We start from the raw sequence: 14,586 nt of genomic DNA, 5'->3' as shown, positions 1-14,586 counted from the left end.
TACAACTTATGTGAATTATTACGATGTTTGGAAGGGTTTTGCAGATGCAACGTTCACAAATTTGTGGTATATTTCAGGATGGCGTATGATATATCATTGCTGTCCGCTTTATGTGTATTATTAAGTGCAGCTTACAGAATTGCGATATCGTGTTTAGTTGCTGAGGTACAGTTCTACACGTCAAGTCTGTGGGGTTTCTGGCTCTCGCAGCGTTTTCAGGCTGTCGCGGTGGCTGTGAGGAGGCCATTACGTTGTATTGCCGAGGGGGCTCTGTGTCCCTCTCCTCCTTGCCTGGACGGGGTGGCAGCGGGTCATAAAACACTGTCGCTCTGCTGTCACCCCGCCCACGCGAAGGTCAACAGGCTTTGCCTATTGGCCGACATTTTGGCGGGATTCGGGCCCGGCTTGCGTGCACTCCGGGTAAGCGCGCGCAAGACGGGTCCCGGGGAGACCACATCGGGGCGTCGGAAGGTGCGTACGTGTTCCTCTCTGCTGGCGGCGGCCCCCTTTGTCCGCCGCCGGCCGATGGTTACTTCGGCTCGTCGGGGTCCCGGCCTCGCGGGCGCGCGCGCACTCTTCCGTCGTCTCGATGTCCTGAGGCAGCGTCTGCCGATCGTGCCCCCGTCTGTTCGTCTGTCGTTTCTCTCTATTTCCCTTTTCTCTGCTGTGGGGCGCACGATGGCAGGCGCTGACCGAAGGATAGGCAAATTCTTACTGCTGGGGGTTCTTTGTTCTTTGTTTCTCTCTCTGTCGCGGTGCGCCATTCTAGCGGCCACCGGCGACCATTCGGCTATGGTTTGTGTGATTCATATTCGGACGTTATGCTAAAACGTGTGTTGCACACGGAGCGGGCCGGAGCAGGCGCGGGCGCGCGGTGCCCTGCACGCGTGGCGGTTCGGAGTGCTCGAACCCGCGGTGGGTCTATCGCCGTCGCCGTCGTGCCGCGTCGTGGGGCTCCACTTCTCGGGGGCCACTTGGCGACGCCGTGCGCGGAAACGTACGGTGAACCCACAAGTCTTACTTCTTGAAATTTTGCGATGTTTTTTTTTTATTTACACATAGAAAGCATAAAGCGTAAATAAAATATCGCTTCTGAAATCACTACATTTTAACGTTTTCTTTTAAATTCAACATACCTAATAAGACTTGGTGCAGTGGTTGCTGTGAAAAACGATTGCCGATTTCGTCTCTGGGGCACTATAATGTAAAGCTATTCCAAACCTTTCTATTCCAATTCTGCAATCAGCCTTCCATGATTGGTGAAAAAAATTTCGGGCCACCCCCACTTCGCCTGTCTCTCACACGACGTCACAATAACCGCGAAAACGCCCCATCTTATATGATCTGGGCACACTTATTATGCATGATTAGGCCGAACGACAGAAAAATCATTATTTCTCATTCGATGCCTTTTTCCCCATAATAATCTGCCATGGATCAAACGTTTTCGGGCGGCGCCCACTTCGCCTATCTGTCACGCGACGTCACAAAACAGCGAAAACGCATAGCGTCAAAGTGACGTGTACAAGTTGAAGACGTATTAATATGCCGAACAAAACTGTTTTTTTTTTTCTGAATAGCCAGAGACTGCCCCGTCCTAAAAGTAATAGAAGACGGCTGCCCGCCGATCGCTCAGGTACTGGCTACTCGCACCTGCCGGAGAGCATGGGTTTATTTGCGTATAATAAAGCTTTTTCCGTGGCACTATAAAGTTATCGAGCCCTTTCGGCACGTATGCAATATCGCTCTGCCAACTTATTCTTTGCTGAGGATCCTTTTTAGCGGCATTCTTAAAGTTCCGTTGCACGCCGCCGCGATTTTCGACCATCCACCGCAAGCTAAGGGGAAGCGGATCAATCGCAGACGCCGACACCACCCTCTTCAGCCGGTTATCCCCTTTCACTGTTCTGACTCGGTGTTGGGCTGCTGAGCACGAGGTCGCGGGATCGAATCCCGGCCACGGCGGCCGCATTTCGATGGGGGCGAAAGGCGAAAACACCCGTGTACTTAGATGTAGGTGCATGTTAAAGAACCCCAGGTAGTCAAAATTTCCGGAGTCCTCCACTACGGCGTGCCTCATAATCAGAAAGCGGTTTTGGCACGTAAAACCCCGTAATTTAATTTTAATATTTGACTCGGTGCCATCGAATCTCTCTCCAATTGAGCGGCTTCCTCGCCTCTTGTCAGCCAAATCGACAAGAAAATCTGGTCAATGTAAGCAATGCTATTTGCTTTGAAAGCAAAAAAATTGACCTCCTATAACCAAGGAGCTAGTTTCATTGGGCTTTTCAAGCAACGCTGTGGGTTACCGCCCTTTGCTTGCGTCGGTGGTTACGTAAATTTGACGTCAGGAGATTGGAATAAAAACAGATTGGGGGCGCTATTCTAGACATTCCGCCATTTTCTTTGATGCATGACGTAGGCGCGACGTAAACAATATGGCGCTGGTGGCCCCGTTTTGCTTACGTAACGTGACGCCAACTTGACGTTTCGCCTAAGAAACTGTAATGAAGGCACTGAATGTAGCGTTATCGGTAAAGCAAAACAGTTTTCCTCCGCAGTGAAAATAAAGCAGCTATCTCAAAGCGTATGATTATTCCGTCGAAAACGCTTCTCGCTTCCGTCGTCTGCTGCGTACATGCCGTCGTCTGCTTCAATAGTTAGGATGCGTGTCCCCGGAAAATGGAATGAGTCATCGCATGTTGGCGCCAACGCGCTTGTTTTCTTGCTTGAGACAACATACGCGACCTACCAGTGGTGATGCGCGCACGTTCTAGGCCACGTTATCGCTATTTCGTGAAACGCAAGTGACTCAGCCCGACTCGGCTGGCTGAGAAACGGCCGAATATCACCGATAGCGTTGCGCGCGCCAGAGATATCCACTAGAGCGACGCAAGCGCCGGCGCTGCCATCTCTTGTTCATTTCGCTGGTTACTCGGAAACTTCAAGGCGCCGCCTTGCGTACGTTTCTTTTTATAAATTAGAAAGAGGCCATTGTCATAACTTTTCATTGTGCGAAAAGGCATTAATCTTGATTACAATACAAATGCCGCAGTGAAAAGTGGACAGCAGTGCCGAAAGTTTGCTATGTTCGACCAATATTATTTCGTATAAACGCGTTCTTTTAAAAAATGGTGCCCCCAAACACAAATGCCAAGACCACCCGAGAGCGATGCAAATACTATGAGCACGCGTTACGAACAAAAGATTTTCGTGGCGCCAAACGACGGGGAAAATGTGGCGGTACGCATTCCTCTCGGCTGCCATTGCATATGGCTGCTCATTAGCATAATTCGCGCGTCTCGTCGCAGCAAAAATTATGGCGGAAAATATCAGCAATGGCGGCCCAGCGCAACGTCACGCATCGTCAAAATGACGTTTACGAAACAGCCCTTCCTGTGACGCTCCTCACGAGATATTCCTTCAGCCAATCAGCAAGCTGGCATGGCGCGCATCTTGGATCGCCACCACATATTCGCGCAATTGCAGATACATTGCACTGGCTTCTGCACGCTGCCGCTCACATTCTTTTTGAAGCGCTAACATCACAATATATCTGCCAAGGACCAAAAAAATGTATTAGTCCATAAAATTTGCAGCTCCACGTCACGTTTCGTCATCTTGATGAAAACGTAAAATGACATTTCGCAAAACTTCCGTTTCCCGGCACAAATTTCATGCACGTGAGCTCTCCACAACCAATCAGAGAGTCAACATGGCGGATAATGGCGGCCGTGCAGCCGCCATGCATGTCGAGAATAGCACCTTGGAATAGTTTTACGTTATGAGGTCCCTGGAACACCCGAGCTAAAACTTTAGCTCGCTCCGAACTCCGATGCCACCCATTCAACTACATATAAAATGCAGAAACGCTTTTCCGCGATAACCACTGGGCCGATTTTAATGAAATTTGTTGCATTTGAAAGAGAACGTCACGTTCCAGTGACTGATTCAAGCGCAATTTCGATTTAGGGCTCTAATATTTTAATAGGAAGTAAAATATTGGTAAGCTTAAAAAAAACAGCAGGATGAAGTTACTGCGATATCTGTTCTTAGTGCAGAGTTTCTTAACCCTGCACTAAGAACAGATATCGCAGTACTGTAAACTGCATCTGTTCGCGTATCCAAAGTGGACAAATCTAGTGTATCAATTTATATCTTGCGTGAATCTGTTACATTGTTTACAAAGGTTTTGCAAAAGTCCGACTAACATATTAGCGGTTAATTTGACAGTTGTGAATAATACATCAATTTTGTCCACTTTAGATGTACTTTTAGATGCAATTTACAGAATTTTGATATCGTTCTTCGTTGCTGATTTACAGAGTTGTAAACTTGACAGATTCGTGTTTTCTAGATTTGCTATTTTCAACAAGCATCATTAAAAAATTTACGGCCTAAATAAAAAATTTGCTGCCAACAATCACTACATTTTAGCTATTTCTTTCAAATGCAATAAACCTCATCAAATTTGGTGCAGTGTTTGCGGAGGAAAACGATTTCTCCTTTCGCATGCGTTTAGATAGAAGGTCCCGTGCTAAAGCTCATAGAGGAAGCTTTAGCTCGGGTGCTCGTATATAAATACATGTAAAAGGAGAATTAGTTTTTCTCAGTAACAACGGCACCAAATTTGGCGAAGTTTGTTGCATTTAAAAGAAAAACTTAAAATCTAGTGACTGTTGGTTTCGAATTTTTTATTTAGGCCGCCAATTTTTTATTAAAAATTAGCAAAAATCGAAAATTTTCAGAAAACGAAACCATCAAGTTTACAACTCTGTAACTCAGCAACGAAATATGATAATACAATTCTGTGAATTGCATCTAATAGTACATCTAAAGCGGACAAAATTGATATGTTACACATGAATCTAAAAAAAGCTTGGTAATATGGAATCACAGCTTCTGCAGAACCCTTGTAAACAACGTAACAAATTATCTTAAGATACCAAACATGTCTAATTTGTCCGCTTTCAATTATCCAATGGATGCCGTTTAGAAAACCGCGATATCTGTTCTTTATGCAGAGCTATGAATATGTAAACTTCGTGCTTCTTTTTTGAAACTATGGAATTTTAAGAAAAATTTTTGTAACAAAGTTCAGGCTCTAAATCGAAATTCCACTTCCAACAGCCACTAGAATTTAACTTTCTCTCTCAAATGCAATAAATTTTATTAAAATCGGTCTAGGAGTTATCTCAAAAAAACGTTTTTGCTTTTTACATGTATTTAAATAGGCCCCGTCGGAGATGGGCCCGAGCTAAAGCTTCCTCTTAAAGGGAACCTTAAGAGTCTGTCGAATTCAATGAGACGCTCATATACGGATGCGGGAACCTTATAAACCATGCAGGTAACATTTGGGGGGGGGGGCATTTTTCACTTAGGAGCGACGCAATCGTCGTCTAAAATTGCGCTGTAGCTCCGCCCCCCCGTCGAGCGCCGCGCGCTGCTGCTGACGCTGACGATGCGAGCGGAGACCGGAAACCACGACGTAGTGACGTCAGCATTGGTGTTCCGTTCCTTCACAGTCTCCGCCACCGTGCCTGACCAGGCTCATTTCTGCGTGCGTGCCGTCCTAATCTGCTTCGCCCGACCGTACATTCCTTTGTTTGTGTGTATATAGGAATGGTAGTTGACGTGCGCAACACCAATTGAATTTGTAGGCCGATCACGCCGGTGTTCTGTGCAGCCTACGCTTGCACGAACACCAGCGGCCGCGACGATGTTCCATTAGTTCCTGCAAGACAAGAAGCTTTCAGCTAAGTGGGAGGCTGCTGTGAAGCAAAACAACTTGAAGCGCACAAGAACAACAGTGTTGTGCTCTAACCACTTCCGTTACGATTACGTACTACCGGAGTTTATCAATAATGCGTGCTTTGGGTTCTCCTTCGTGTTAGCACGCTGAACGAAAGGTGCATGTTTATCTCCCACCCTTGACGCAGGTTTCATCGCCAAGCGCCGCGAATTTTTTATTCGCACGTGTGTTGTGAAACAGCCTGCATGCAGCTACCATAACGCAGTGCAAGCGTAAAGTTTGCATGTGTTGGAAAGCCTGCTCATGCCAGGACGCTGCGCTCCCCCTTCTCTCGCACACATAAGAAGCCGACCATCTCACGTAGCCGACGAAATTCGCTGGTTACGAGTAGCGTGCGGATGGCGCGCTGATGAAGGTTCTATACTACACATGCTACAACAGCCGGTAAAATTTTCCTGAGTTTAAACCGTCTGTGTAGATTGCCGACAGCTTTGGGCAGCGCACAAATGCCGAAGATCGCATCACCGCTTACGTTCTACGAGGAGACATGCAGGAACATAACACTACATTTGTTTGCCCGGAAACGTACTCACTGGAACGCTGAATGCAGCTTTGCAAGAAACATACTCGCCAAAGAACATTTCCAACACAAGGAGATGCTAACACTTCGCCTTCGTTCGCGTGGAAAGTAGTGCTTGCACCAGCATTTTTTGCTTCTTGGAGAGGCCGGCTCTTCGAAATCGGCTCGTACATGTAGGGAGTAAAGTATAAACCCCTTACAAGTGATCTTGCACGCGACAGCGACAGCGCGACAAGCGAGGCGATGGCTGTCGCGTTCCGTCGCCGCCTGCAAGCCGAACTCCACGCGAGCGACGGCTTTCAGCGACGATTTCCCGGTATTAGGGCAGCAATATACGCGCAGAAACTAGCGCGACGCATGCTTTATCAATTTAAGTTTATGTATCTTACTGAAAAAGGAGCATAAAATATTTCTGAGTCTTGCACTAGGTTCTTATTCTTGCACGTGTAAAATTCAATAGTTTGCTCATTCCGTGCGACAAACAGCAGTATTTTAGTTACGTACATCCAGTTCCGGCTTCGCACTCTTGGCTAGTCATTCATAGCACTTCCGGGCGACGAGCGACGAGTTCTAGATTTCTAGAAACGAGCGATCGAGCGACAACACCGAGCGATCTGTTCAAGCGACGGCCCATTTTGTCCCTCGTAGCCGTCGCCTGTCACCGTCGCGCGCAAGATCGCTCTCGTGGAGTTTGGACTTAACGCCGAACTTCTCAGAGAAACGCAAGCTCTCGAAATTTTGCATGACCGTCTCAGCAAAACAGCACGAAACTAGCTTGCACCATGCTTCATGTGTAGCGGCAGCAGTCGGTCCGGACGAACACCACTGTTGACGTCACGAGGCGCCCGACCAATCACAGGCGGAAACGACGCGCGCGAGCTGGGCGTGTCTGCTGCTGCACTTTTCGTCGAAATAAAATATGTTAGCGCTTTCTTTTGCTGAATTTCGATGCGATGTTCGAATTCACAGGGTTCAAAGCCACGACGTACTGCTCTCCACTCATTTTTTTTGGAAAAGCTTTCAGCTTCCCCTTAAGTTCGAGTTGGAATATTTGCTGGTAGGAAATGTTTGTAAAGCTGCTTTGGAAGGATGAGGAGAAACGAAAGGAGGAGGCAGGAATTTTATTCACAAGAGTATTTGATCGACTAAAGATTAGCAAATGCCTACTTCTAGAATTATATAACTGCTAGAAAAATAATTTAGAAAATGCTACTTTAGTGTGCACCGGAAAATTGCAAAACGCTACGCTGCATGTCGCATTACAGACGTTTTGTTCCTCTTCAATTATTGTTAATATACAGCTGAAGTATTATAAAGATAAACCCTGACAATCTAAGAAATGCAAGGCCTGTGTGCGACCTTACAAAATTCAGCAATATTTCTAGCGAAGCTGTTTCTGCCGAACAGTTGCAGTAGGAATTAGGATTGCTAGTAATATTAACACACCGCTTAAAACTTTGCCTGCTTATGATTTTGCTAACTATGCACGCTTAATTGCACCCCTCTTCCACCCCATTGAAAGTCAGTGACACGTCTCGTTTTCCCGAGACGCCTAAGAACATGAGTATAACGCTCGCATAACGCTGTAATTAACCGACGGGAACGAAATTTGGCACGCACGTCTGACGTAACGTGCGTCATTTCTAAAAATATGAAGTCGTTGCCTCGTTCAGCTCACCAAAAACAATGAAGTTACCAACTACGTGCCCTGTAATATGTATGAAAACAGGGAAAACAGCAGTATTCACTAATTTCTGCAAAGCTCGTAATTGCCCCAGATAATGGTGATTTGCTGCTGCGGGGAAGCAATTCTTAATTTCTTTCGCTATGCTGGTGTCATCAGCATCCGCTAATTAAACGGCTATCGATTCAGTCGGTAGTTTACACTGGAAATTACCCAGTATTTAAAGTATCTGTCAAAATTTCTTGTTTGAAAAACAAAGGAACAAGTCCATGATACGAAAAAAAGTGAAACGTGGTAAGTGTTGCCCGCAAATTTCAATTCCGAAGTCTTTTGAACTAATTATGAATCTGTCTATTTGGATTCGTTTACACGCAACTCAAGCAAGCTAGGCTTGAATGTTGTACGCGCGACACCATAGTGTGATAAAGTAAAATTATTCAGGATTCATCTGTTCACTGATTATTGAGTTATCTAAAATAAATAACAAAAATGACAAACATATCTATAGGGTTCCCTCTGACCTTGACGCCTTAACTGATTGGTATAACCAATGGCTATCGGAAATGAAAACCAATGTAAATTTATGTGGGTGTCACGGCTCACTCTAACTTTATTCTTTATTCTTAATTCATGCATGATCTGCAGTGCCATTAAGGCTTTATTGCGGGAGGCGGTAAAAGACATCAATATTGCTGCGGTTCACCACATTCGCAGGTAGTGGACTCCAAGCGACACCTGTTATAGGAAAATGAAGTATTTAAATATGTTACTGCAGAACTCATATCATGATGACTGTCAATATTAATGCTTTCTTTACGAGCGTGTAGCAACCCACCATATTTCGGAAGTCACGTTTGTTTAACATCTGTAGTTGTCATTCTGAGACTTCCGTTGGTTTGGTTATGCGTTGCCTAAGCCGGTATCCTCTCATGTTGCTATGGCATTCACTTGCCATAGTAACGCTTGAGCATGACAGCATGATGACGACTGTATGACGCTGCCGCACTAACGACTATGGAATGAGAGAAGGAACACCGTCAATAGAATGACAAAGGCGGTATGATGACAACGAGATGATGGCTGATCTTAAGACCATTCTTAATTGATGACGTTGGAATAACGACAGCATGACGTCTCCAATATGAGGCTAATTCGATGACGATGAGTGTATGACGACGATGCCAAAACGATATTATGACGACGATGGCATGCGGAAGAAGGCATTCATTATCCGCAAATTATTCCGTTCTGCAAACTCTACTAACTCTCCCCTGCTATTCCTGTAACCTATACCACAGACTGACTTGTCTTCAGCCTGCTTCTTGCCTACCCTGGCATTGAAGTCGCCCATCAGTACAGTGTATTTTGTTTTGACTTTGGTAGTGACTACAGTGACGGGGCCCGGCACTTTAGCATCTGCACTGCAGTGACGGGGCCCGGCTGCATTGAAGCTTCATTCTGTTATGCTCCATTTAGTTATACAAAAGCGGGCATTAAGAATCATGACGCACTCGAGAACCGATACACCTGCAGCAGGCCATTGTTCAATCAACTAAACGTATTGCCATTCGATCTGATGCGTGATCATAAAACAGCTAGCTACGTAAACAGTGTTGTTAAACGTAATCATCATTTCCCAGTGTCCATATCTTTTTGATCATCACGTCCTACCAGAAGTACTGCCGCTGGAAACTTCGACCTGCCTCCTTTTTTTTTTATTATTATGGGGTTTAACGTGCCAAAACCACATTCTGATTATGAGGCACGCCGTAGTGGAGGACTCCGGAAATTTCGACCACCTGGGGATCTTTAACGTGCACCTAAATCTAAGTACACGGGTGTTTTCGCATTTCGCCTCCATCGAAATGCGGCCGCCATGGCCGGGATTCGATCCCGCGACCTCGTGCTCAGCAGCCTAACACCATAGCCACTGAGCAACCACGGCGGGTGACCTGCCTCCTATACATAATGCATATGGCAAAAGACTACTTGAATTTATTGGAGTTAAGACATGGAACAACATACCTTCCAAAATAAAAAACACAAAATTTCGGCAAAGCACTATTTATTAACTATAACCCACTGATTTTGTGCATGTATTCTTGCTTGGCGTTCTAGTTGTTTGGGGTTTGATCATTTATGTAACTGGTGATAATTTTTATGCATGCCGTAAAAAAATTTTTTTTCTGTTTTTAATGTGCTAATGTGTTGCATTCATCCCATGTATTGATCCCCTTATGCTTGTACCGAATGTCTATTATATTTTGCATATTCGGACCCATCCAGTAGCCTGCGGCTATTGGGTCCTACAGTCTTTTGCGTATGCACTAGTGTAACACCTATGATGATAATAATAAAGAAAGAGAGAAAGAAAGTTCACTAGAATTCTAATTCTGAATGAAAAGGGAACGGTAAACAGCACATTTAAAAAAAAAGCATGGAATATGTTCATAATTGTGTAGCCACAGACAACGAATATTGTACTGGATGAAGAAGCAGCCGGTAATTGCTCGCCAATATATAAACCGATAAAGACCGATAAACATACAGTAAGATGCAACTTGAGAAATAATTATATTGAAGCTCCCAAGACTTAAGAAGAAAAGAAAAAGACTAAATCATCGCGACGGTAAATCACAATTATAATATTATAAGTCGCCGTAGGCGTCGAAGCCTAGCTATAACGAAATTATTTTTTAACAGCCCTGATAGTGTCCATGTAACAATGGTTGCTTGCTTACTGTCAAATGCTCATATACTGCGGCACAAAGCTCGCGGCCCGGTGCGAAAACGCGCTCGCAGCGAAAGCGAAACTCTGTGCGAACATGCATGCAGACGCGCAGTCGGCCACTGCGAAACCGAGCGATCGCTGCATTGAAGCTACATTCTACTTTGCTCCATTTGGTTACACAGACAGCTCACTATAAGAACATATTGCACATAGTTTTGTCTCACCGATTGCCTACCTTTCACGCAAGAAACCGCTTCGGGGGAATCGAGTGCGGCGACCGCGCGCAGTGTCCCAGCTTACTGCACGTAGTAGGTAAAGAGATAGCGTTTGTAAAACCATGCTGTGCTTTGTTTGTCCAAGATTATTATTATTTTAAAGGTAAAATACTTCTGTCCTTTCGAGAGTACTCGCAAAAGTGTCCAGGAGGGCTCCCGCGTAGTACCTTTATTTGGCGCCGATAGCCAAACCTATGCGGAGCACGCCGCCTTATCCCTCAGACTACGCAAGTGAGGCGCTTCCGACATATGGCGACTCCGCAAATCCTCGCTCCCATAGTTGTACGAAACTCTATGCTCGCCCCTAATACGACATCGTTATAGTGACGTCCCCGTCGCTACAGTGTTGCTAAACACTGTAGCGACGGGGACGTCGTAGCTACACTGTTGTTAAAGTGACGGGCCCCATCACTGCATGCAGTGCTGATGTTAAAGTACCGGGCCCCGTCACTGTAGTCACTACCTTTGACTTTACCCATCGCCGATTCGACGTTTTCATAGAAGCTTCCCACTTCTTGGTCATCATGACTGGATGTAGGGGCGTAGACTTCTACAATCTTCATTTTGTACCTCTTATTAAGTTTCACAACAAGACCTACCACCCTCTCGTTAATGCTATAGAATTCCTGTATGTTACCAGCTATATTCTTATTAATCAGGAATCCGACTCCTAGTTCTCTTCTCTCCGCTAAGCCCCTGTAGCACAGGACGTGCCCGCTTTTTAGCACTGTATATGCTTCTTTTGGCCTCCTAACTTCACTGAGCTCTATTATATCCCATTTACTGCACTCTAATTCCTCCAATAGCACTACTAGACTCGCCTCACTAGATAACGTTCTAGCGTTAGACGTTGCCAGGTTCAGATTCCAATGGCGGCCTGTCCGGAACCAGGGATTCTTAGCACCCTCTGCTGCGTCGCAGGTCTGACCGCCGCCGTGGTCAGTTGCTTCGCAGCTGCTGGGGACTGAGGGCGGGGGTTTGATTGTTGTAGTCATATAGGAGGTTGTGGCTAAGTACTGCACCAGGGTGGCCAATCCGGCTCTGGTGAGGGAGTGCGTTACCGGTTCTGGTCACCAGGATCAGGCCGCACCCCAGGCCTATTTATGCAATTTTATCAACACGCGGATTGTTTCTTTTTTTTTTAATCCGGTGAAGATTGCGCGGCACCGGAATTCGAACCACGGTCCTCTTGCACGCGAGGCGAATGCTCTACCTCTACGCCACCACTGCATCTTCATTCTTCATTCAAAAATGTAACTGATTACAATTACCAATTACTGCTCGACGTAATTCAGTAATTACGCGAAATTGATCGAATACTTCTACGTTACTTTTCTCCGAACGTTTTATAACATCTCACAGATACCACAAACAGAGACACATGGACTGGCACATTTGATGCGTCTTCTGCAGCTCTTACATTGCTTACAGTTATGGACAAATGCTCTTCAAAAATTCCACCCGTCACCTTTTTCATTCTTATCGTGAAGTCATCAACAGCGACACTGAAAGCTCGCTCGATGTGCGCACTGAAGGTAGAGCGGTGTTATATACCGCACAGACATCTTGCGTGCAACATTGTCGTTACTTAGCATCTGTGTCCTCTGTGAAGCGCAGCGTTTCATTATTGTTCAGATTTCAAGCAGGCGCTCCCGGTTGGGCCAATGAAAAGTTGTAAAAGTTGTCCGTAGGTGATTTCTTGACATTAATGTCCTAAGAGACCATCGCTATCAACATATACCAGCAACAGCGTCGGCCAACATCTGGTGCAGCGTTAACATAAGGAAACACACAATGCGCCCCAGGTACACCTGGCTGAATGCGCAGTTCGCATGAGCTAATGTGCATATTGTGTCAGTCTGCGACGTAGCAATCTGCGCCTGTGCCGCTTTCTTTGGGGAAAAGGGAGCAGACAACGCGACAAGCAGGTGCTGCCCCTGACCGTCCGAAATCGAGTGTCACGATGGACGTGTACAAAGATTCTGAAGACACTGAAACACTTTTTATGAATGGTGAATGCAAAAGCACTAATGTCCAATCAGGGTGTCTACCAAGCTGACATTTCCAAATTCCCCGAGATTTCCATGTTTTCTCCAAGTGTCTTGGAAGAAGAAGAAGCCGAGGCGAGCGGATGCGTGTCACATGCACTCCGCAGTTTTTGGACTTTCTGACCCGTCAAACCCTATTGGACCACCAAAATTTTGTCTGGGATCGACGCCGGTACTGAAGAGGACCACGAGGACCCCAAATTCAAACCGGTGGGTCCAATATTTTGGATTTTATCGGACTTTGAATTTCCCCCGTGGTCGGCCGGACGGTAGGCCTAACGAGACCTAGCACGAGAGCGGGGCTCCGCGGGCTTCCCGGCCTCGGCCCGAGGTAGAGACGACCCGGAGCGAAGTCCCGAATACCCAACTTCAACTTTGAGCAATCATCGACGAGAGGACCGACAGGTTTCATGGCGGAAACCCAAGAAACCATGGAGGAAGATTTTCACGAAGCCACCGAGCCCGTCCTCGTGCAAGATCGAAGCGGGCCCGCGGCAGGCACCCAAGCCCCGAAAGGCAGCACCCCAACGACAGGAAGACCACAGGCAGAAAGCAATAACGACGTGGACCCGGAATGGGAGATCGCCATGTCCAGGAGACAGAAGAGGCGCCAGCAAGACGGCAAAGGATCGAGCAGCCAAGTTTTGGCGGGAACGGCGCTAGGGAACAGAAATTCCCTAGGCGACGAAAAGATCACAGGCGGCGCGCCAGCTGCGCCGAAGCGAGGAGAAGGAGAGGGGCTGCCGCGGAGGAGACTGCCTCCGCTCCCGAAGGACGATTTAAAGATAGTGCTCAGGCCGAGGGGACTTGCAGTCAAGAGCTTGCAGACACACCAGGTTGCGCGAGCGGTGGTCGCGGCCACCGGATCCGGATGCAAGGCGGAAGACTTGATCATCAGGCTGCGCAATGGCTCCAACATCATAATAGTAATCACCGACAACGAAGAGGCGGCCCAACGTATACGGCGCATCACGCAGCTAACGTTCGGGAACAGCAGCTACGCCATCAACGCACACGTGGCAGCGCCGGAGGGCACGTTGCGGGGGGTCATCCACGGGGTGGACGCGGGGACCTCGCCGGAAGAGCTCAAGGCGAACCTTAGAGTCCGAACGCAAGGAGTCAAGATCTTAGCAGCCAGGATGCTGGGACGGTCGAGCACGGCAGTCATCACATTTGATGGCCCCATAATCCCGAAGCAAGTACTCTACTACGGTGGAGAGATGTGGTGCTATCCGTACCGCCCTATACGAGACAAGTATGCTACAAATGCTGCCAGCAGGGGCATCGGTCGGACGTCTGCCCGAATCCGGAGGCCAAGGCCTGCAAGCAATGTGGCTGCCAAAATCCAGCGGAACAACACCAGTGCACGCCCAAATGCCTGATATGCGGGGGTGACCACGTTGCAGGCACGCGGGACTGCAAGCAACGACTCAAGACGGCAGGCGAGCTGCGAGGAGGTCCCCAGCGACATCAGCAGCAGAGGCGCAGCCGCAGCCGAAGCAGAGGCGGCGCAAGA

The sequence above is a fragment of the Dermacentor albipictus genome, chromosome 1 (genome assembly GCF_038994185.2).
Source record: "Dermacentor albipictus isolate Rhodes 1998 colony chromosome 1, USDA_Dalb.pri_finalv2, whole genome shotgun sequence".
In the NCBI taxonomy this organism is placed as follows: Eukaryota; Metazoa; Arthropoda; class Arachnida; order Ixodida; family Ixodidae; genus Dermacentor; species Dermacentor albipictus.
Note: the sequence above shows the minus strand (reverse complement) of the source record.